We start from the raw sequence: 22,896 nt of genomic DNA on the forward strand, positions 1-22,896 counted from the left end.
AGAAGAAAGGAGAGGCTATGTAAATATTTAATTCATGGCTCTACAGCAGGGACTAAAGAGGACATCACTGAGCACTTGAGTATCATTGTGACTCTCAGAGGTCGGAAGCATGAGTCCTATAAACTACAGTCAAAAAAAAAAAAAAAAAAGAAAAAAAAGAAAGACAAGTTAAACATCACAGAATGGAAAGGAGTGGGAGGACCCCTGAAGCTTAAGACTGGGCAGCAGCCCTTAAAATGACCTGTTCCATCATCTCCAAGGTAGATGACCACATATATCTGTGAAGAACGCAGCATGGTGGGGAAGTCCTGGATTGTCTAGTTAGGCAGATGTGGCTCTGCTGTGTGACTTTGGGGAAGTTAATTAGCTTCTCTGCTCCTCAGCTTAAAGAATATATCACTACTTACCATACAGGGTTGTGGTGGGGATTAAGTGAAATAATATTTGTGAAGCACTTTGCAGGGCATGCAGTGTGGTGAGTACTGGATGTTTTTGCAGTAGACTGTCTGGAATGGCAGAATCAGAGTGATGGGGAATTGCTATCCAGGGTAGCCCATTCCAACTATGATGAAAATGTTCTCAGCCTAACTGAAATAAACTCTCCCATGAATGGAGAATAGGAATTTAGATCATCTTTATCCTATTGTGTGAAATATTCTGAGATGTTCAACAGGAATTGTAGGTTCACTCCCATTTCCCCTGGCTAAAGTGTCCTAGGTTGCCCCAGGAATCCCTCGTATGAGAGGACAGGGTCATGTCACTTATCAAACCAAGAAATAGAGGCCCACAAAGGAATGTACAGTCACTTATTTGAATAAAAATACAATAATCGCATTGCAACTTATTATTGTTATGAAGTATTTTTTCCGTATTTACTGGTATGATACATATTATTATGCGCAATGGTGGGATTTGTTGGTGCACGTCTGTACATGCATGCACTATGACTATAAAACTGTAACTATAATTTGGCCAGTATCACTCCCCAGTTCTTCCACTTCCCCTTCCTCTCATCATGGAGTCTTTACACGGCCATTTTTCCAACACTCATTATCTCATTTGATTCTCACTACAGCCTTTTGGATTAAGTAGGGGAGGTACTGTCATCCTATTTGAAAAACTTAAGCAAGTGATGTTCAGAGCAGGGATTTTACTTGCTTGGTAACTACAGTTGGTCCTCTACTTACAATAGGTTTACATTCTGATAAACCCATTGTTAGTTGAAAATCTTGTAAGTTGAAATTGCATTTAATAAACCTGACCTTCTGAACACCTCAGTTTAGCAGCACAGCACACTTTAGAGCATCGGTGGTTCACTCTCCTGGTCACATGGCTGACTGGGAACCGTGGCTCACCACTGCTGCCCAGTGTTTTAAGAGACTGTCGTAAAGCAGGAGCCAGCCCAGAAAAGATCAAAATTCAGAATTTTGTATCATGCTGGGTGTGGTGGCACATGCCTGTAATCCCAGTGACTCAGGAGGCTGAGGCAGGAGGATTGTGGTTCAAAGCCAGCCTCAGCAAAAGCAAGGCACTAAGCAACTTGGCGAGACTCTTTCTCTAAATAAAATGCAAATGCAAATGCAAATAATAATGGCTGGGGATGTGACTAAATGGTTAAGGCTCTTGGGTTCAATCCTCGGTATAAAAAATTGTATCATTTCTATGCATACATGCTGCTTTCACATTATCATAAAGTCAAATGATTGTAAGCTGAATCATTGTTGTCAATCGTGAGTCCTCACAGGCATAGAAGTATGGAAACAACATTCGATCTTTCTTCTGACTCTAAACTCAGTGCTTAATCTGCCTGCATCCACGCATCCTAGGGCATGCAGATTGTCATACTGCACTGGGGGAGTTGATAGTGCACAGACCGTAGGTGCCTCTTCTATACATAGCACCTCAATAGAAGAAAGTGTACATTTGCTGGAGAGACACAGGGAATTTGGCAGAGGGTTCTTAAGACCATTTTCAAGGATAAAAATCCATGTGTTCAGGTTGCCATGGAAGCTAGAGAGGGCTAAATTTACACAGAAGTCCTGATTTGCTTATTTGGGGGAATGATTGGAATCAAATAGGGTCAATAAGCCAGAGTTGGGTCTTGAACAGGGCTTCTAGAATTGTGACAAGAAGGATCAGCCAGGGCATGTGGGAAGGGGATAGGGATGACATTGAACTGCTTCCTAGTGAGCCCTGAGTGACCCAGGGGCAGGTCCACAAGAGAGCCATGCAGCCTGTCCTAAAGCATGTTGGCAGGGCACCCTGCTAAGAAGGGCAGGAAACAAGCAAACAGACACATAAACAGAATCACAAAAAGCCGGGAAGTAGTGTCTGGCAAAACACACGTGCAATTCTCTTTTCAACCTACAAAAGATTTAAAGCGCCAACAGATCCAAAGTAAATAACTAGACACCCCAGGAGTGGGGGGACCGGAGAAAGCAGAGGGGAGAAGTGAAAGTAGAAGCAAGATTTAGGAATTCTGCAAAGAATGATGCTTAATGTGGCCAGAGCAAGGTTATTTTAGTGGGTGGTAAAAAGGAAACAAATCTTAAAATCTGAGGTGGGGGTGATGGGGGAAAAGGAAAGAAATGAAAGTGGAAGAATGATTTAATGAGTTCTGGGAAGAAAGCACTTAACTGAGCTGAGGGCTGGGGGGGGGGGACGGACGGCAGAAAGAAAACAAGCTCTTAAGAGTCATTGAGCGTGAGTAAAATGGTTCCTGATTCATCAGTTTTGAATTAAAATTTTATATGTAAAATTGAGTTATGTTTAGCCATTGCGACAGGATGTGTAACATCTCTGTTGATAATGTTTGCGCTCCGTGGATTTCCAGGCATAATAGGGTTCTAAGTCAATTGCCTTTGCCCCCTAGGAGGGAAGCCTGGAAGTGATTAGGCAGGACTTTCCTTTGGATGCTCCAGAGTGTAGTTGAGTGAGAGAGGGAAAGAAAGAACAAAGACAATAGGTGATACTCCCTCTGGGCCAGAATCTCTGTGTTCAACCAGCTCACTAGGGGAAAATCTCCAGGGAGGAAGGGGAGCCGGCAGAGGAGAAGCAGCAGCCTCAGAGGCAGAAGGTGAGGGAGGAGCAGGAGGTTTGAGGGTTATGGGTGGAACAGTGACAAAATGACTCTTGTCTTTAAGGGAAATTGCTGGCCCCGATTCACCTTGACCAGGGCCAGGGTGTACAGTGATGTGGAGGTCAGACCAGGCTTATGTCAAGAGGGGAGAAATGTTAGAGCTGTTGGAGCCAAGAGGGGTCTCAGTCAGGTTTGCTTTTTTTAAGCAAACCTGGAAATATTGGCTCCTTTTTCCTCCTAGCAGCCGACCTCCTCCTCCTCCTCTTCCTCCTCCTCCTCCTCCTCCTCCTCCTCCTCCTCCTCCTCTTCCCCTCCTTCTCCTTCTTCTTTTCAGCATATACTTTTAAATCTGTTCTACTTAAACATGACAGTAGAATGCATCTTGACACATTGTACACACATGGAACACAACTTCTCATTCCTCTGGCTGTACATGGTGCAAACACCCTGGTAGTGTAATTATACATGTATATAGGGTGATAATGTCCATCTCCTTCCACTGTCCTTCTCAACCCCACAATCCCTCCCCTCCCCTCACTTTCCCCTGCACAATCCAAAGTTTCTTCATTCTTCCCACTCTATCCTTCCCCCCACCGCCCCCACCCCTGTGGATCAGCATCTATTTATCAGAGAAAACATTCTGCCTTTGGTTTTCTGGGTTTGTCCTCCTAGCCCTTCTTAAATCTCCCTGGGTTCCTAGTTCCTTAATATCCCCAAGAGCTTGGGTCAAAGATGGACCAAACCCTCCATTCCAGATAGAGAAGGGGCAGGGAGATGTCTGCAGCTGCCAGTTGAAGGGGAGGCAGAGAAGGGAATATTTCTGGTTGTTTTAAGCATCATTCTTTCCAGAATTCCTAAATCTTGCTTCTGCTTTCACAGGAAAGGCACAGGATGGGAGAGACCCAAAGGGGCATCACTCATAGGTCTTGGGACTGTCAATGTTTACATGGAGGCTGTTTAGCAACCTGTTCAAGGACAGCAAGGACCTCCCTCCACAACCTTAGCCTGGTGACTAGGTACCCCAAAGCTGGGTCCAGGGGTAGAGATTTTTAAAATCTTTTTTTTTTTTAGAAATAATTTTAGACTTCAACAAAAACTGCCAAAATAGTTCAAAGAGTTATTCTATAACCAGCTTTCACCAATATTAACATCTTAAAGAACCACAGCATGATGATCAAAACTAAAACATGAGCACTGGTACAAATATTAATCAGTGGCAGCCTTTATTTGTATTTCAGCAGTCTTTCCACAGATGTCCTCTTCCTGTTCAGGATCCCATCTGGGATTCCACATTGCATTTAGTCCTCGTGTCTTCTCAGTCTCCTCTAAATGCAACGGCACCACAGGTTTTCCTTTTTCTTTAGTGTGCTTAACATTTTTGAGAGACTCACACTCATGGAGGTATGGGACCAACTGGCCAGTTAATTGGTAGAATGTCCCTTAATGTGGGTTTGTCTGGAATTTTCTCATGATTAGACTGGGAAGAGTTTCAAGGAGCTGATATGTCCTCAGTGCATGACCAGAGACACATGTCACCAGAAATTGTTCCCATCTTTCTGTCATAACAGTCATTTCAGGAATAAACACTGTAGGCCCCTTCATGAATTTGGAGGGTTGATTAAAAGGGAGAAAGATGTATTTTCTCTTTTGAGTTTGCAGACATGAGTACCTTAGAGGCCCAAGCAGCTCTTAAGACTTACCCTGTCATCCACCACTCCTGGGCTCACTAGGAGTCTGAGTTTAGACCCTGCCTGTAAATCTCAATTCATTCCACACATTCTTGGGAGGCAATGGTCCAGTTTCTTCCTCTGGTGACAGAGAAGTCCACTGTGGGACAGGCATCCTGGGAGGCCCTCCCAGGATGCCTTTCTGTTTATTCAAACCTGTGTCCCCAGTGCTTGTCACACTGTAGTGCCTAATATATACTTGTATCTCCTGTGCCTGGTGCACAACAAATACCTGTTGGGCATATGAATGGTAGACCATTCTTTTTGTTGAGCTTATCTCTAGCTCCCTCTAAATTCCAACCTCTGGGTTTATTTCTGTCATCTGGGTCACACACAAATACACACTCTTTCTAAATTGTGACTTTCTTCTTCTTAGACTTAGTTGTTTTTTTTTTTTTTTCTACTAGATAAAGTTGAACTTTGTTTCCTTCAATTTAATATTTTTAATTTTATTCCCATTTTTATTATGGTAAAATATATATAACATAAAATTTACCATCATAACCATTCGTAAGGGTACAGTTCAATGATATTAAGTACATGCATAATGGCATACAACCGTTACACCATCCAGCTCCAGAACTTTTCATTCTTTAAAACTGAAACTCTATACCCATTAAACAGCTCCCATTGCCTCACCCTTCAGACTCTGGCAATCCTTCCTGTTTACTGTCTCGTGAATTTGACTCCTACAATATTTGTTTTTTTGGTGGCTAGCTTATTTCACTCATCACAATGTCCTCAGGATTTCCTTCCTTTTTAGGTTTGAATGTTTCATAGTGTGGATGCTTCCATGTTTTTAGCTATTGTAAATAATACTGTTATAAACATGGGAGTACAAGATAATCCATCGTTTTTGTCCTTTTAATCCAGTGGGGCTGGGGAGCTGGAATGACTTGATGTCTGAGGTCCCCAAAGCACATGAGAATTTGACCAGAGGTGTATTGGTTTCATTATTTTAGGCATGTGTAATGGATCCTAGAAAGAAATCCCACCCAGAGAAGACCAGGAAAGTTCAAGGGGACCTCTGGATCACTGGCTTCTGATCCCTCTGCCTGGTGCTCATGTTCCATTGCTGAGCTTTCTGGTTCTGTGTGTGGAACCTGTGCATCCTCATTCACTCCAGACTCTGCACAGAGTGGCACTCCCCAGGCCCTTGATGCAAGGTGATCCACTTGCAAGATCCCTCAAAGTACTCTTGTGTCTTCTGTAGTTCCAGCTCCGTCTGAGGTAACCTATGAATGGAATAAATATTTTAGTCTTCTGCAGATTTTTGTCTTCATTCACACATCTGGGGGACCCATGCAGAAAAAGTAGTTGGGGTTCTAGAGATGGCACAGGGAGCTGAGGAGCAGAGAGGGACTACAGAAACCAGAGTTGATGATGACCCAGGAAGAATTCTTTGGAGAAACGGAATGTGTGTTTTTGTTTTAAATTTTCTTACCAACATTATTATCCTATTGTCATTTTAATGTTGCAGTTTTAAGATACCTATGATAAAGTGATAATATCATATAGCTATTATATTACATAGAAAAAAATTTCATGTCTGGGTCTCAGACACAGTTGCCAGGCATTGAACACATGCTTGGCAAAACAGGCTGGGTGGGGCACCCTGCACAAGGCAGTGACATCTCCACTCAATGGAATTGCCATGTGGGAGCTCTGACCTAGCATCCTCCTCCTCCTCCTCCTCCCAGCGATCAAACTCAGGGGCACTCAACCACTGAGCTGCATCCCCAGCTCTATTTTTTATTTAGAGACAGAGTCTAACTGAGTTGCTTAGTGCCTTGCTAAATTGCTGTTGCTTTGAACTCAAGATCCTCCTGCCTCAGCCTCCTGAGCTGCTGGGATTACAGGTGTGCACCACTGCACCTAGCTCCTAGCATGCTTCTTGAAGATACAGATAGTCTCCAGATTATTTTTTCTCTTTCCACATTTTTTATTAGTGCATTATGGTTGTACATAATGATGGGATTTTTTGCTACATATTTATACGTTCACACAATATCACAATATAATTTGGCCAATATCACTCCCTAACACTTTCCCCCTCCCTCCCCTCTTTCTATCCCCTGGTACTTTCCCTCTGCTAATCTCCCTTTGACGTTCATAAGACAACCCCCTACCTTTCTTTTTCTTTTTCCTCTCTAGCTTCTACACATGAGAGAAAACATATGCACAATCCTCAATTTATGATGGCTCCATTTAGGATTTTTTGTTTTACTTTATGACAGTGTGAGAATGTAACACCATATAACTCTTCTGTTTTTCACTTTCCTCACAGTATTTAATAAATTACATGAGATATTCACACATTATTATAACATGGGCTTTGTGTTAGATGACTTTTTTCTCAATCACAGGTTAATGTAAAGTGTTCTGAGCCCATTTAAGATAAGTGAAGCTAAGCTCTGATGTTCAATAGTTTAGGTGTATCTGATGCACTTTGACTTAAAAGATATTTGCAAAGATCGGGGTGTAAATCCATTGTAAAAAGAGAAGCATCTGTATTAAAAAACTCAGTGGATCTCAAACTCAGCACATCTGCAAGCCTGATATGGCTATTGTTTTGTTACCTCTTTTCTGTGCCATCTAAATGTGGAACTCTTTGTTGAATAAGATAAAGCGAAACCCATGTCAATGTTTTCCAGTAGGTTCATCCCAATTTAAATTTGACCTAGCTTAGAGTCCTAGGAGTAATAAATCACGGGTGGGATGACATCCACCAAGACTCTGAAAAAGGAACCAAAATAACAGAGTTATTGTAGGAGGCTGCCCTGGACGCAAGTTCAAGACTGTCCAGGAAAAGAAAGATCCTGAAAGATTCATGCTCTCTTCCAGGTAAAAGGTGGTTGGAATATGATCCAGAGTAGCCAGTGAGATGGACAGCAGAGGCCTGAGACGACCTCAAAGCTGTGGCCCTCAGGCTTAAATTTATTTGTATAGTCCTCCAGGAATTTTAAAAATTATGTTCATTTTTAACGATGACACTTGAATTATTTTATATTTTTATAATTACAAGGAATGTAATTTTTATCTTAACTATTCAAATTTAAAATAAAAATAGTACAATACTCTTAAATAGATCTAATAAAATTTAAATACCTTGTAATTTGATATCATTATCAATTTGAAAATATGTTTGAGCCTAGCTCTTTAATAGCTGGAAACTTACTCTTGTTCCTTTTATCCTGGAATTGTATTTTCATTTTACACTCCCCCATTCAATATTATTGTAATATAATTTTTATGGCTAAAAGTCTGTTATTGATTATCATACTTCCCTGCAGCAAAAATATGCATATAAATGTAAATACCTTTAAAAATTTGTGTAACTATAAGACTCTAATACAAGTCAAGAATATTTATGGTAAGTTGAATTATCATTGCAATTATTATTAGAATGCAATTGATAAAATGACATTAAAATATTATAAGTATGGATAATTATGGTACATAAAAGTAAAGTTTTATGGTAAATTTATTGTTTAAAGAGATGTTTGGGATATTTTTATAGATTAGTTCATGCATACAAAGATGAACATTACTTAATTTTAGTTTCTATGAATCTAAGCCTTGAGAACCTTTGTTCTTTTATATAAATAGATGAGAATGGAATTTTGATATAGAGATATCCCTTAGTTCTTTGAACGCCTTCCTAGCTATTGTCAAGAATCAAAGAGTGACCTGTCATCATACATTATTTTCAGTGATATATCAGCTGAAAAGTTGATAAGGTTTGTCTTCAATTTTGTTGAAGGCTAAGAATTGGACACCATGTGGCATACAAAGTTATGTACTACTTCACTCACTGAAATGTTAGTTATGTGACTCAAACATTTCAAACACTTACACACTTGCCAGTGTGTCAGAGAAATATTTGGGATGAATATGAGATGTGCCTTTCTTTAGCAAAGTGAAAAAAGAGTCCTTGTGACAGGAGTAGGGTAGGGATTGGTGTGGGGTTGGGGGATAGACCTTACTGATAGATCTCTGATTTGTAAAGTCCAATCCCGGGTGGATCAGTTTAGAGAAGTTTACCTATGAATGTGGAAATGTATTCTCTCAAAACTATGTCTGTATGTCTTTTTGACAGTCTTTGTTTATCCCCACGTGGACGTGGCCCGTTTTTTGAGGGACCAGAGATCTAAGTCATCTCTGGATAACAAGGTGTCTTTGTGTGTGACTCAAAGGGCAGAAATACATCTAAGGGAAGAATTTAGAAGGAGTCAGAGATTAGCTCAACAAAAGAATGTTCTACCATTCATATGCTCAGCAGATATTTATTCAGCACCACTGAGTTCCAAGCACTAGAGATACAGGTATATATTAAGTACCACTGGGAGCCAAGCACTGGGGATGCAGGTGTGAGCAATACAAAGAGGCCTTGTCTGGGCAGATGCCTCGTGGACTGCCACATGGTGGCTTCCCCCATCACTAGAATAAGAAATTGAACAACTGACTCCTAAGAATGCTGTGGAGTGAATTTCAGATTTACCAATAGGTGAATTGGGCCCAACCTCAGACTCACCGTGAGCCTGCAGTAAGGTGGATGAAATTATAAGTCTTAAGAGCTGCTTGTGTCTCTAAGGTACTCATGTGTCCCCAGTCTCAAAGGAGGGAGTGTACCTTTTCCCCTTTGCTCAATCCTCCCAATTCACAAAGGGGCTTGTAAGTGTTGGTTACTGAAATGATTGTTATGTCAGAAAGAGGGAAGAAATTTTTCAATCATTATCCAGAAAAATGTTCTCCAGGAAACTCTGACGTCTCACATGGATGATTCTTATAGCACACGGGGCCATCAGCTGAGGAGGTCCAATCTAATGGGCACAATGGTTAGGCAACTGGAAGAACAAACAGAATCATCACTTAGCTTTTAGGAGTTTAGAGGCAATTAGCAAATCATTGAAACTTGTACCTTGCAAGGGATTCCAAACAAGACTGAGTTGTTTTTATTGCTCCCATGATTAATTTCCCACTCCCGGAATGCGACTTTTGGTGTCTCCGGCATCGTTTCAGATGCCTAAGTTGGGGAGGAGTTAGGTCATGGTTTCTTTTAACTACATAAGTTGGGGGAATATTCTTGTTTGTAGTACAGGCGTGTTTAAGTAAAAGAGCCTCCTTCCTGGATTTTTTCATCTTTGTAACAGGCTGAATGTGTAGCTGAGAAAGGACTAGAACATGAACTGAGCTGCACCCAGAGGAACTGAAATGATTAGCAGCCTTCACTTCTTCGATGACACCTCAACGTGACCTTCCACTGTTTGACTTCCAGGCTTTTCCTGGATATGCCTTCCCTACATCTGATACCTGGGAAATTAAACTATGAAAAAACAAAGACACGTTTCTCTTAGTTTGTTTTCAGTATCCTCTCCATGTGGGCATTCATTCAGCTACTGTCACTGTAAACACGTTCTGCCAGGCAACATGATGGGCATTTTGAAGAAAAATAAAAATGAATCACATATAGCCTTAACCTTTGAGGAGCTACAAGGGGTCGCACCTATGTCAAAAACCTGGAGAACAAAGCAATGAACCGTGCAAAATGAGGCAGCTCATATAGATCAAAGTTGGAATCAATGGCATTAAAATAGTCCCAGCTTTACATTAAAGACAGTTTCTGTAAAAGACAAATTAGATATGCAAAAGTGGGTTCTTTTATAAAAATTCCTAATAAGCTTGATTAAGGAAAATGAATGGAAGCAAAACTAACCACAAATATAATAGAGATATTAAAAATTATAAGATATAAAAATTATAAGTAATATGTTACTCAATGATGTTATATATGAAAGATACAGAAATAGATACTTTTCTAGAAAAAAATGTAAACTATGCCATAGTCTAAATGTTTGTGTTCTTCCCAAATTCTTTTTTTTAAAAGTTCTTTTTTTTATTACTTTTTTTTATTAGTTACACGTAACAGTACAATGACTCATACATTTGAGTCATCTTCCCAAATTCTTATGGGTTTTCCCCCCAAGTTAATGAGCTTTCATTTTGTTTTGTTTTTATTTTTTTCTTAGTTGTACTTGCCCACAATATCTTTATTTTATTTATTTATTTTTATGTGGTCCTGTGCTAGGCGAGCCACTGAACTACAACCCCAGCCCTGGTCTTTTTACTGGAGGGGAAAAAAGACTAGCATTTGCAACTTGGAATGGACATAAATTCTAATTTCTTTTTAAAAAAATTTTTACTATATAAGATTAGTCTTTTATTCCATAAAGTAGTATTATAGTAAGATAGTTTTGGTAAACTCTCTACATTTTCATTTCCTCATCTGTAAAATGGGGATATTAATGACAATTAATTAATAGAGTTACATTTAAAAATGATTGAGACAATACAATATTAAGTGCCTAGCACAATGCCCCACCCAGGTAAATGTTCAGTACTTGTCATCTCTCATTCTAAATGTTGTTGTAATATTTTTAAAAATTATTTCTCCATGGAGGTTGAGGAAAAGCAAAATAGGTGTCAAATTCCCTCAACATGGGGAATCTTCTCAAGAATATATTGTATTTATAGGAAAATTATAGAGTACAGAGAGTTCTCATATACCCCACATCTACTTTCCCCTATAATTAATCTTATGTTACTATGATATATAATTCATAAATACTAATACACTATTATTAACTGTAGCCTCTATTTAATTAAAATCTCCTTAGTTTTTCCTTACCTTCCTTTTTCTGTTCCAGAATCCCACATTACATTTTATAATCATTTTTCCTTAGGTTCCTCTTTGCTGTAACAAGTACCATAAAAATTTTACATGATAATTATAATTATAAGGAAAATAAAAAGTTAATTGATAAAAAAGAATATATTGCATATTTATGCTTAGGAATTATGGAAAAATCATAATGGATGTTTTGATTGGCTCATATTTGATATAGGATCTATTAGAAACAAAGTATTTTCCCTCTATGCTCTCAACATTTCTATCACCCTAAAAGGTGTGAGGATTTTTCCCTACCAGCAAGCAAGGAAGCAAATAATTCTGCCACAGTGGATCCTAGCTAATTAAATTCAATGTTGACATTCTCTACCTGGAGATAACGTCAGATTCCACCAGTTGAGGGCTCCCACTTGTGTTGATCAGCTAAAAGGAACTCTAGATAGGGCAAAGGGGTGGGAGGGGAAGGGAAGGAGCATGGGGGTAAAAGATGGTGGAATGAGATGGATATCATAAATTGTAATTTTTTGAACAGCAATGTTGATGGTTGTGCTGAAGTCCACAGCCATGCCTACTCTGCCAGCTCCAAGTCATGGTTCAGAAGGTTTTAAAAATAGCCCAAAGATGCTTCCTTGATAAAGATTACTTATTAAAAATTTGTGTGAAAAAATGACAATTTGACACCCATTTCACTCTAACGCAATGAAGACAATGCCAAACCAACATATGCAGGCCTACCACCAGGGTCACTGTCACTGTGGATCAGAGCACATGAAGTACAAGAAGACCATCCTTCTACTGAGGCTACGGTCTCAGCAGTTTATCCTTCACCCATTTTCTGCACATCATCCTGAGGTAAACCAATTTTAAATGTGTTTTCAGTAAACAAGCTATGACAATTTATGCTAACAAATTGAATTAGAACCCATCTTACAGGTTTTGAATTTGTTTTTTCATTTCTTGATCTTAATACAAACGCCTAATTGTGCTCAATCATCAAGCTGCATCCATGAAAAACTGGCCAGCCCAAACAGTGTGTTAATCATTAGCATATGAAACTTTAAGGAGCCCACTAAGTACTTCCTTATCATTAAGGTAATACAGTATTTATAATGTAAAACTGTTGTGGAACTTGATCTTTAGGGGACAGGACCACCAACCAACACATGCAGATATTTTGTGTGTGGACAGAAGATACTTTTGACATTCAGTTTTGCTATATAGAAATAGAATGAATAAATGAGCTTTTTTCTTTCTTTCTTTTTTTTTTTTTTTGCAAGCTGTAAGTAAAAGATTCAATTTGATTTCTTCTTGGGGTGGGGGGTGGAAATGTAGTTGAAAGTAAGTCTTCATTTTTGCAGTCATTATCTGCATAAATTCTTCATAGTTGACTTGGCCATCTGCATCAGTATCTGCTTCTCTGATCATTTCATCTACTTCTTCATCTGTTAGTTTTTTTTTTTTTTTTTAAAGTTACCAGGGATTGAACTCGGGGCCACTCAATCAGTGAGCCACATCATCTCCAGCCCCCTTTTTGTATTTTATTTAGAGACAGGGTCTCACAGAGTTGCTTAGTGCCTCACTAAGTTGCTGAGGCTGGGTTTGAACTCGGGATCCTCCTGCCTCAGCCTCCTGAGCCGCTGGGATTACAGGAGTGTGCCACTGCAACCTGCTTCTTCTGTCAGTTTTCTCCTAAATTTGTCAGGACGTGACGTAGTTCTGCTGCATTGATATAACCATTTCCATCCTTGTCAAAGACTCAGAATGCCTTCCAGATTTCCACTTCACCATCTGTATCTTTCATTTTTATACCCATCATAGTAAAAAAGTCTGGGAAATCAATGGTGCCTACCATCAGCAGCCACTTAATTGATCACACCCTGCAATTCGGCTTCTGCTGGGTTCTGACTCAGTGACCTCATGATAGTTCCAAGTTCCTTTGTTGTGATGGTGCCAGCGCTGTCTTATCAAGCAGGGAGAAAGCTTCTTTGAATTCAGCGATCTGCTCTTCCGTCAGCGGATCAGCCTTAGGAAGAGCAGAGGGAGCAGCGAGGTGTTTCCGCCCTGCTGTGGCTAAGCTGCCTGTGCGCTGTAGCAACCTCGTCAGTGGGGCTTTGGGAGGTAAGTCATGAAGGTGCAGGCCTCAGTGGGATTAGTGCCCTTCTAAAAGAGGTTGGAGAGATTCCTCACCTCATCCACTGTCTGAGGACATGAGGAAAAGGCACCCTCTAAGAACCAGGGAAGCAGGTTTTACCAGGCAATGAATCTGCTGGCTCCTTGAGCTTGGATTTCCCATACTCCAGAAGAGTGAGAAATAAATTCCTGTTGCTTCTAAGCTACCTGATTTGTGATATTTTGTTATAGAAGCCACCAAAAATAAGCAAGCATCAAAATTAACAGGAGCAGAAGAGTAAACAGATTAAAAACAGAACAAAACAACAAACAAAAACACAGAATAGGTAAGAAAAGTACTTTGATAGTATCTACTAAACAAAGTCCAAGTGGATTTTGAGAAATGCTTTCTATTAAGATATATAATTTCATGTCTGATTTAAACTTTCCCAGAATGTAGGGAAAATTGGAATTTCCCACAATTTGTTTTATAAAGCTACCACAATCATGATTCCAAAATCTATAAAAATTAGATCCTTTTTTATGACTATAGATAAAAATTCTTAATACAACTACACTTATCATAGAGTAATACAACATAATGTGGTGTGATTTTTTTTCTTTCTCTCTTTTTTTTTTGGACTGGGGATTGAACCCAGGGGCGATTTTTCATTGAGTTGCTGAAATGATTGTTATGTCAGAAAGATAAAAGAGTTTTTTTTGTTTTTTTTTTTTTAGCTCTTTTTATTTTTTATTTTGAGATAGATTCTTGCTAAGTTGCTTAGATTCTTGTTAAATTGCTGAGGCTGGCTTTGAACTTGTGATCCTCCTGCCTTAGCCTTCCAAGTCCCTGGGATTATAGACATGTGCCACCGTGCCAGGCCAGTGTGTTTTGCAATAATTATTCCTGGAGAGAAGGGAGATGATAGGACTGGAAAAGTATGCCATACAATAATGCTTGAAATTTCCAAAATTTGGCAGGGCCCATAATACTATAATGTTCAAGAGATTGAGTGAAGCCAGTGGGATAAACCCAAAGAAATTCACACCAAGACATAACATAGTAAGATCTCTGTAAACTTTTTAAAGAATTTTGAAAGCAACGAGAGAAAAATACCTTCTTACCTGTAGGAAAAAATTTTCACGTGAGAGTAGATTTATGAAAATCAAAATTATGGAGACCAGAAAGAAGTGGCGCAATAGTTAAGTACTGAGAAAAAAGAGTAACTGGGAATCCATATTTATATCCAGTGAAAATATCTTTCAGGGATGAAGGGAAAATCAAAAAATTCCAGATGAAGGAAAACTACGACTTTGTTGACACCAGATCTAATCTCAAAGAATGACTGAAGGAATTTCTCTAAATGGAAACCCATAAAAGGAGAAATCTTTGAGTATCAGGAAGGAAAAGAAATATCACGAACAAAAATGTAGTTAAATGCAATGAATTTTTCTTTTTCCCGAGTTTCCTAATTTATGTTTGACAAATAAAGCTAAAACTATAGTTCCAAAAGCATGTGAAAAGGGTGTTAATGAGAATGGTGGACTAGAGACCTCAGAACATCTTCCCCATAACACCACTGAGAACATTGTCAATAATGTTGAAATCAACTCTGTCAGAACTCTGGAAATTAGCAAAACTTGCCAGAGTCTGGGGAGCGTTTACTCAAGAAAAACATCTGAATCTTGGTCAGAACAACCAGCTTTGTGGCATTTTGCTTGCCCTGTTTTCAGCTTCCCTCCCCAGTTCTGCAATTACCTTAGAAACTAACAGCCCACAACAAAGGTAAAAGCCAGTGGCCTAGAAACCACTGGAGGAGCCAGAATGGGATAGAGCTACCCCAGAGACCCATTCCCAGGGAACTGTCCCCATTTGGCCTGTAAGGGATTTCCCACTCAAGAGAGTTGTCTTTATTTAATCTGTCTCAGATCTTGCCTAGTGAAAACAACTTTTCCCAAGGGTAATTGTCAAATTCAATCAGTGGTGTTGTTTAGCTTCACAACCACCTGAGGGTAGTGATAATAGTTTGGGAAAATAACAATCAAAAAAATGCAAAAGGAAAAACTGTGTGATGTGAAGTCCACAGGAGGCTTTTTAGAGCCCTTTTGCCTTCCTGGGAATATAGAGGGCCACTTGCATGCCCAGGGCTGTGCATATCTTAGGACCCACCTGAGTAAACTCTAAACTCTTCCTTCTGGTTGACCTCAAGGCTCTGAAGAGCAAAACTGGAGGCTGAGGCAAAGTTTTCAACTACTTAGCTGAGATTTGAAAGCATCCTCCAAAATGTACACAGAGCCCCTTGGCAAAGACAGTGAGACTTACTGGTTCCAGGCAGTAACAGAAAGCTATGCATAATCATCATCTGCCTACCAGGCTAACTGACTAGAGAATTCTGCAGTCACATAAGACACAGAATAGAGTTTAGAGTATTAGTTCAGGAAAGTCACCAAACAAATAAGAGCGACATCAACAGCACATGGCAATTAAAAAAAAAAAAAAAATCCCAGGTAGTGAACAGACACTTATTTCCAAAAAAGCCATATTAACATTATTTAAAATTTCCAGTTTTGACTTGCAATGAAACAGGAAATGATGATCCAGTATATGGTGGGAGGTGGGGCGGGGGGAAAGCAGTCAATAGAAGTCCATACATTATACTGCTAAATAAGATTTAAATCCGCTACCTAAAATATGTTCAAAGAACTAAGAAAATCATATCTAAAGAATTAAAGGAGTATATGGAACCAAAGTCCCATGAAACAGAGAATATCAATACTAGAAAAGAACCAAAGGGTTAAAAATGGACACTACATACTGCTCAAGGGAACCATACACCAACCAGACAAAATAGTCATAAGTACATATGCCCCAAACAATCATGCAGCTATGTTCATCAGACAAACTCTTCAAGGTCAAGAGTCAAATTGACCACAACACAATAATTTTGGGTGACTTTAACATACCTCTCTCACCACTGGATAGATCTTCCAAACAAAAATCAAATAAAGAAACTATAGAATTTAATAACACAATCAATAACTTAGACTTAACTGACATATATAGAATATTATAACCTGCATCAAGTGGATACACTCTCTTCTCAGCAGCACATGGATCCTTCTCTAAAATAGACCATATACTATGCCACAAAGCAACTCTTAACAAATACAAAAAAGTAGAGATACTACTATGCATTTTATCAGATCATAATGGAATGAAATTGGAAATCAATGACAAAATAAAAAACAAAAATTTCTCCATCACCTGGAGACTAAACAATATGCTACTGAATGAACAATGGGTTACAGAAGACATCAAGGAGGAGATTAAAAAATTCTTAGAGGTAAATGAGAACATAGACACAACATATTGAAATCTCTGGGACACTATGAAAGCAGTACTAAGAGGAAAATTCATTGCATGGAGTTCATTCCTTAAAAGAACAAAAAGTCAACAAATAAATGACCTCATACCTCATCTCAAAGCCCTAGAAAAAAGAATAAATTAGTAGCAAAAGCAGTAGAAGGCAAAACATAATTAAAATTAGAGCTAAAATCAATGGAAATCGAAACAAAAGAAATGATTGAAAAAATTGACAAAACTAAAAGTTGATTCTTTGAAAAAATAAGTAAAATTGACAGACCCTTAGCCATGCTAACAAAGAGAAGGAGAGAGAGAACTCAAATTAGCAGCATACATGATAAAAAAGGTAATATCACATCAGACACTACAGAAAAACAGAGGATAATTAGAAATTATTTTGAAATCTTATACTCCAATAAAATAGAAGACATTGAAGGCATCGACAAATTTCTCAAGTCATACAATTTGCCCAGATTGAATCAGGAAGATATACACAATTTAAACAGACAAATATCAAGTGAGGAAATAAAAGAAGCCATCAAAAGCCTACCAACCAAGAAAAGCCCAGGACCGAATGGATACACAGCTGAGTTCTACAAGACCTTTAAAGAATAACTAATATCAATACTCTTCAATCTATTTTAGGAAATAGAAAAAGAAGCAGTAATTCCAAACTCATTCTATGAGGTCAATATCACCCTTATCCCCAAACCAGGCAAAGACACATCAAAGAAAGAAAACTTTAGACCAATATCTCTAATGAACATAGATGCAAAAATTCTCATTAAAATTCTGGCAAATTGAATACAAAAACATATTAAAAAGATTGTGCACCATGATCAAGTGAGATCCATCCCAGGGATGCAAGGTTGGTTCAACATACGGAAATCAGTAAATATAATTCATCACATCAATAGACTTAAAGATAAGAACCATATGACCATCTCAATGGATGCAGAAAAAGCATTTCACAAAATACAGCACCCCTTTATGTTCAAAACACTAGAAAATTAGGAATAACAGGAACATATCTCAACACGGTAAAGGCTATCTACACTAAGCCTCAGGCCAACATTCTAAATGGAGAAAAATTGAAGGCTTTCCCTCTAAACACTGGAACAAAACAGGGATGCCCTCTTTCACCACTTCTATTCAACATAGTTCTTGAAACACTGGCCAGAGCAATTAGACAGACGAAAGAAAACAAAGGGATATGTATAGGAAAACAAGAACTTAAATTAGCACTATACCTAGAAGACTCAAAAATCTCCAACAGAAAACTTTTAGAACTAGTAAATGAATTCATCAAAGTAGCAGGATATAAAATCAACACCCATAAATCAAAGGCATTTCTGTACATCAGTGACAAAGCCTCTGAAAAGGAAATGAGGAAAACTACCCCATTCACAATAACCTCAAAAAATAAAAAAAAAGATACTTGGGAATCAACTTAATGAAAGAGGTGAAAGATCTATACAATGAAAACTATAGAACCCTAAAGAGAGAAGTCAAGAAGATCTTAGAAGATGGAAAGATTTACCTTGCTCTTGGATAGGCAGAATTAATATTATCAAATGACCATACTTTCAAAGGCACTATACAGATTTAATGCAATACCAATCAAAATTCCAATGGCATTTTTTACTGCAAGTGTATTTTTCTATTTCATAGAAATAGAAAAAGTAATCATGAAATTCATCTGGAAAAATAAGAGATCCAGAGTAGCTAAAGCAATCCTTAGCAGGAAGAGTGAAGTATGTTGCATTGTTATACCAGACCTTAAACTATACTACAGAGCAATTGTAACAAAAACAGATGGTATTGGCACCAAAACAGACTGGTAGACCAATGGTACAGAATAGAGGACACAGAGACTAACCTACACAATTACAATTATCTTATATTAGACAAAGGTGCCAAAAACATGCACTGGAGAAAAGATAGCATCTTCAACAAATGGTGCTGGGAAAATTGAAAATCCATATGAAACAAAATGAAATTAAACCCCTATCTCTCACCATGCACAAAACTCAACTCAAAGTGTATCAAAGACCTAGGATAAACCAGAGACTCTGCATCTAATAGAAGAAAAAGTAGGCCCTAATCTTCATCATGTGGGATTAGGCCCCAACTTTCTTAATAAGACTCCTATAGCACAAGAATTAAAACCAAGAATCAATAAGTGGATGGAATCAAACTAAAAAGTTTCTTCCTAGCAAAAGAAACAATCTATGAAATAAACAGAGAGCCTACATCCTGGAGCAAATTTTTAACCCTCACACATCAGATGGCGCACTAATCTCTAGGATATATAAATAAAAAAGCTAAGCACCAAAAAACCCCAAATAACCCAATCAACAAATGGGCCAAGGACCTGAATAGAACTTCTCAGAAGAAATTACATAATCAATCAACAAATATATGAAAAAATTCTCATCATTTCTAGCAATCAGAGAAGTGCAAATCAAAACTACTCTAAGATTTCATCTCACTCCAGTCAGAATAGCAGCTATCAAGAATACAAACAATAAGTGTTGGAGAGGATGTGGGGAAAAAGGTACACTCAGACATTGCTGGTGGGACTGCAAATTAGTGCAGCCAATATGGAAAGCAGTATGGAGATTCCTTGGAAATCTGGGAATGGAACCACCATTTGACCCACTTATCCCTCTCCTCAGTCCCAAAGGACTTAAAAACAGCACACTACAGGGACACAGCCACATCAATGTTTATAGCAGCACAATTCACAATAGCTAAACTGTGGAGCCAACCTAGATGCCCTTAGTGGATAAATGGATAAAAAAAATGTGGCATATATACACAACAGAATTTTAGTCAGCATTAATAAAGAATAAAATCATGGCATTTGCAGGTAAATGGATGGTGTTGGAGAAGATAATGCTAAATGGAGTTAGCCAATCCCCACAACAAAGCCAAATGTTTTCTCTGATATAAGGAGGCTGATTAATAGTGGGGTAGGGAGGGGGAGCATGGGAGGATTAGATGAATTCTAGATAGGACAGGGAGGTGGGAGGGAAAGAGAGGGAGCAGGGCATTAACAAGGGCGGTGGATGTGATGGACATCATTATCCAAAGTATATGTATGAAGACTTAAATTGGGTGTCAACATACTTTATATATAAACAGACATGAAAAATTGCAAAAAAGGTACATGTATAAAGGCATGATTTGGTGTGAACATACTCTAAATTCAAAGATATGAAAAATTGTACTGTATATGTGTAATAAGAATTGTAATGCATGTTGTCTATTTAAAAAATTACATTAATAAAACTATATCTGTTCAACAGCAGATTTGAGTTGGCAGAAGAATTAGTGAACACAAATTAGGGTGAACTGAAAATGTGCAGTCTACTTAACAAAGAGAAAAAAGAATAATAAAAAAAATCAACAGAACCTAAGAGACACATGGGACACCATTAAGCATACAAAATATGCGTAATGAGATTCCCAGAAAGAAAGGAGGAAAGGGGACAGGAAAAATAATTGAAGAAATAATGACTGAAAACTTCCAAGTTTGATGAGAAACTGAGAAACCAGCCTCTACCTCAGAGCAAAGTCTGTCCAAGGAAGGGGGCGTGACCCTTATACTTGGAAAGATCCACAGAGCACTCCTAGGCACATATCCACCCTGCTGAGTTGTTTATCTACAAATAACAGGAGAGATCTGCAGCACCATGTGTCCCTGACTTAGGCTAGGTGAGGACCCATAGCAACCCCCTAGCAACCACCAATCAGCATGAGACAGGGAAAATACCTGGGATGCCAGATGACCCCCCAGTAGTTTATGGTGGTTGATAATATGCTGGGAAACCATGTAGTTCAGCATGCACATCCCTTGTGGTTTAAACCAATCAGTTCAAACAAATCCCCCCTTGTAGTAACCAATCACCCCTACCCAACTTGTTCCTGCCAGTTAATGTGCTAATCATGTTTTAGAGTTGTTTTATGATTTTTCCTGCAATGTGTGATGATTTGCTAAGAGATGCTATGATGTATGCGAAGTCCCTACCTTCCCCAAAGAGTGTATAAATCTGCTGCAAACCCTGGGCTTGAGGCCTCTCACCGGTTGCTGTGTGCAGGCGGAGGACTGAGCTAGCTCGCAATAAATACCTCTCTGCTGCTTACATGGATCTTGGTCTCTGGTGGTCTTTTGGGGGTCCCGAATTCGAGCATAACAAAACATTTCTCTTTCTATACAAGAAGCTCAATTAACTCCAAGTATGATAAATTAAAAAGATCCACATTTAGACACATGATAACCAAACTGTCATAACTGAAGAATCTTAAAAGAAACCAGAGAGAAGTGACATATCATATACCAGGTAGTCTCAATAGGATTAATAGCTGATATTTCTTCAGAAATGGAGGCAGAGGCAGTGGGATGATATATTTAAAATGCTGTAAGAAAAAGTCTGTCAAACAAGAATTTTATGTACAGCAAAGCTACATTAAAAAACAGAAGTGAAATTAGGACATTCCTAAATAAACAAAAGCTGATGAAGTTTGCGACTAATAGACCCCTCCTTACTAAAAGGCTAAGAGGGAGACCTTCAGGCTGAAATGAAAGGACGTTCACACTTCAAAATCATGGCATTTGCATGATATACAAATATAGAAGACAGTATAAATGTGCTTTGTGTTTCTTTTTTTCTCTTTTTTGATTTAAAAGACAACAATGCAAAACAAAAATCATAAAACTATGTTAATAGGCATGTAAACTTAAGGATGACAATAATAACATAAAAGCAGATGGTGAGAATCAGCCTGTACAGGATAAAATTTTAAATACCGTTGAAATTAAGTTGGTAGTAGTCTGAACTAGATTCTTATAAGTTAGAATGTTGATTATAACCCTCAAGAGAACTGCTAAAAAATAACTAAAACTATTTTAAGGAAAACAAACAAACAAACAAACAAATGAAAAAACAACCAAGGGGATTGAAATAGCACACTGGAAAATATCTACTTAATGTAAAAATAGGAGTGAGACAAACTTTATATTTGTAGAGGAAATTGTTACCACTGTTTACCTTACCGGTGAAGAGTCCTTGCTTCCCCATTGCTGAAGTATAACAACAGAGAAGCACACCGAGGCAAGTTTAGAGTGGAAAGTAGAAGCTTTATTAAGGACAGCAGAAAAGACTTCTCCCCAGAGGAAGAAGGGGACCCAAGAGGTGGAATCCGTGGAAGGGCAAGATCTTCCCTCTTTTATAGCTAAGGTCTTCTTTCAGCTTTCCCCCATTCCTGTCGCATTCCTGGCCTTTGTTCTGTTATCTTGTAGTGATGGAATGTAGGTGGGAAGGCCCAAACGATGGGGGACTTGTGGGCTGAAGGAGTAATCTGGGCAGGAAGGGCTTTTGGATTAGCATCTCCACGTTTGCTGGGAGCTGCTTCATTAACATTTCCTTGGGATGGGCTTGGGCCTTGGGGACATTTTCAATTTCCCTTTTCCTGGACTCCATTCTCAATATGGCCTTCATTCTTGATTTTACTTGATATTAGACCCAATTTACCTAACTACACTAACTACCTATCTGTAAATCTGGCTTCAAAATAATGATGTAATAGAGTCTGACTCCAGTTTTCTTTCCATATTTTTTATTGGTGCATTATAATTGTACATAATGGTGGGATTTGTTGTTAGACATTCATTCATGCACATGGTATAACAACATAATTTGGTCAATGTTATTCCCCAGTGTTTTCCTTTTATCTCCCCTCCTTCCACCTCTTCTTCCTTTCCTCTATTTAAAATAATCTCCCTTCGATTTTCATGAGATTCCCCCTAACTTCCTTTTCCTTTTTCCTCTCTAGCTTCCACATATTAAAGAAAACATATACCCTAGACTTTTTGAGTTTGGCTTATTTTGCTTAACACAATGTTCTCAAGTACCATACATTTTGC

General features: G+C 38.5%; 1 pseudogene; it reads right to left on the minus strand.

The window, feature by feature from the left end:
• Nucleotides 1-5,923: 5,923 nt before the first annotated feature.
• Nucleotides 5,924-22,051, minus strand: LOC143381531 (calmodulin-like; annotated as a pseudogene).
• Between the last annotated feature and the right edge of the window lie 845 nt (nt 22,052-22,896).

Source organism: Callospermophilus lateralis, chromosome 15 (assembly GCF_048772815.1).
Source record: "Callospermophilus lateralis isolate mCalLat2 chromosome 15, mCalLat2.hap1, whole genome shotgun sequence".
Classification (NCBI taxonomy): domain Eukaryota; kingdom Metazoa; phylum Chordata; class Mammalia; order Rodentia; family Sciuridae; genus Callospermophilus; species Callospermophilus lateralis.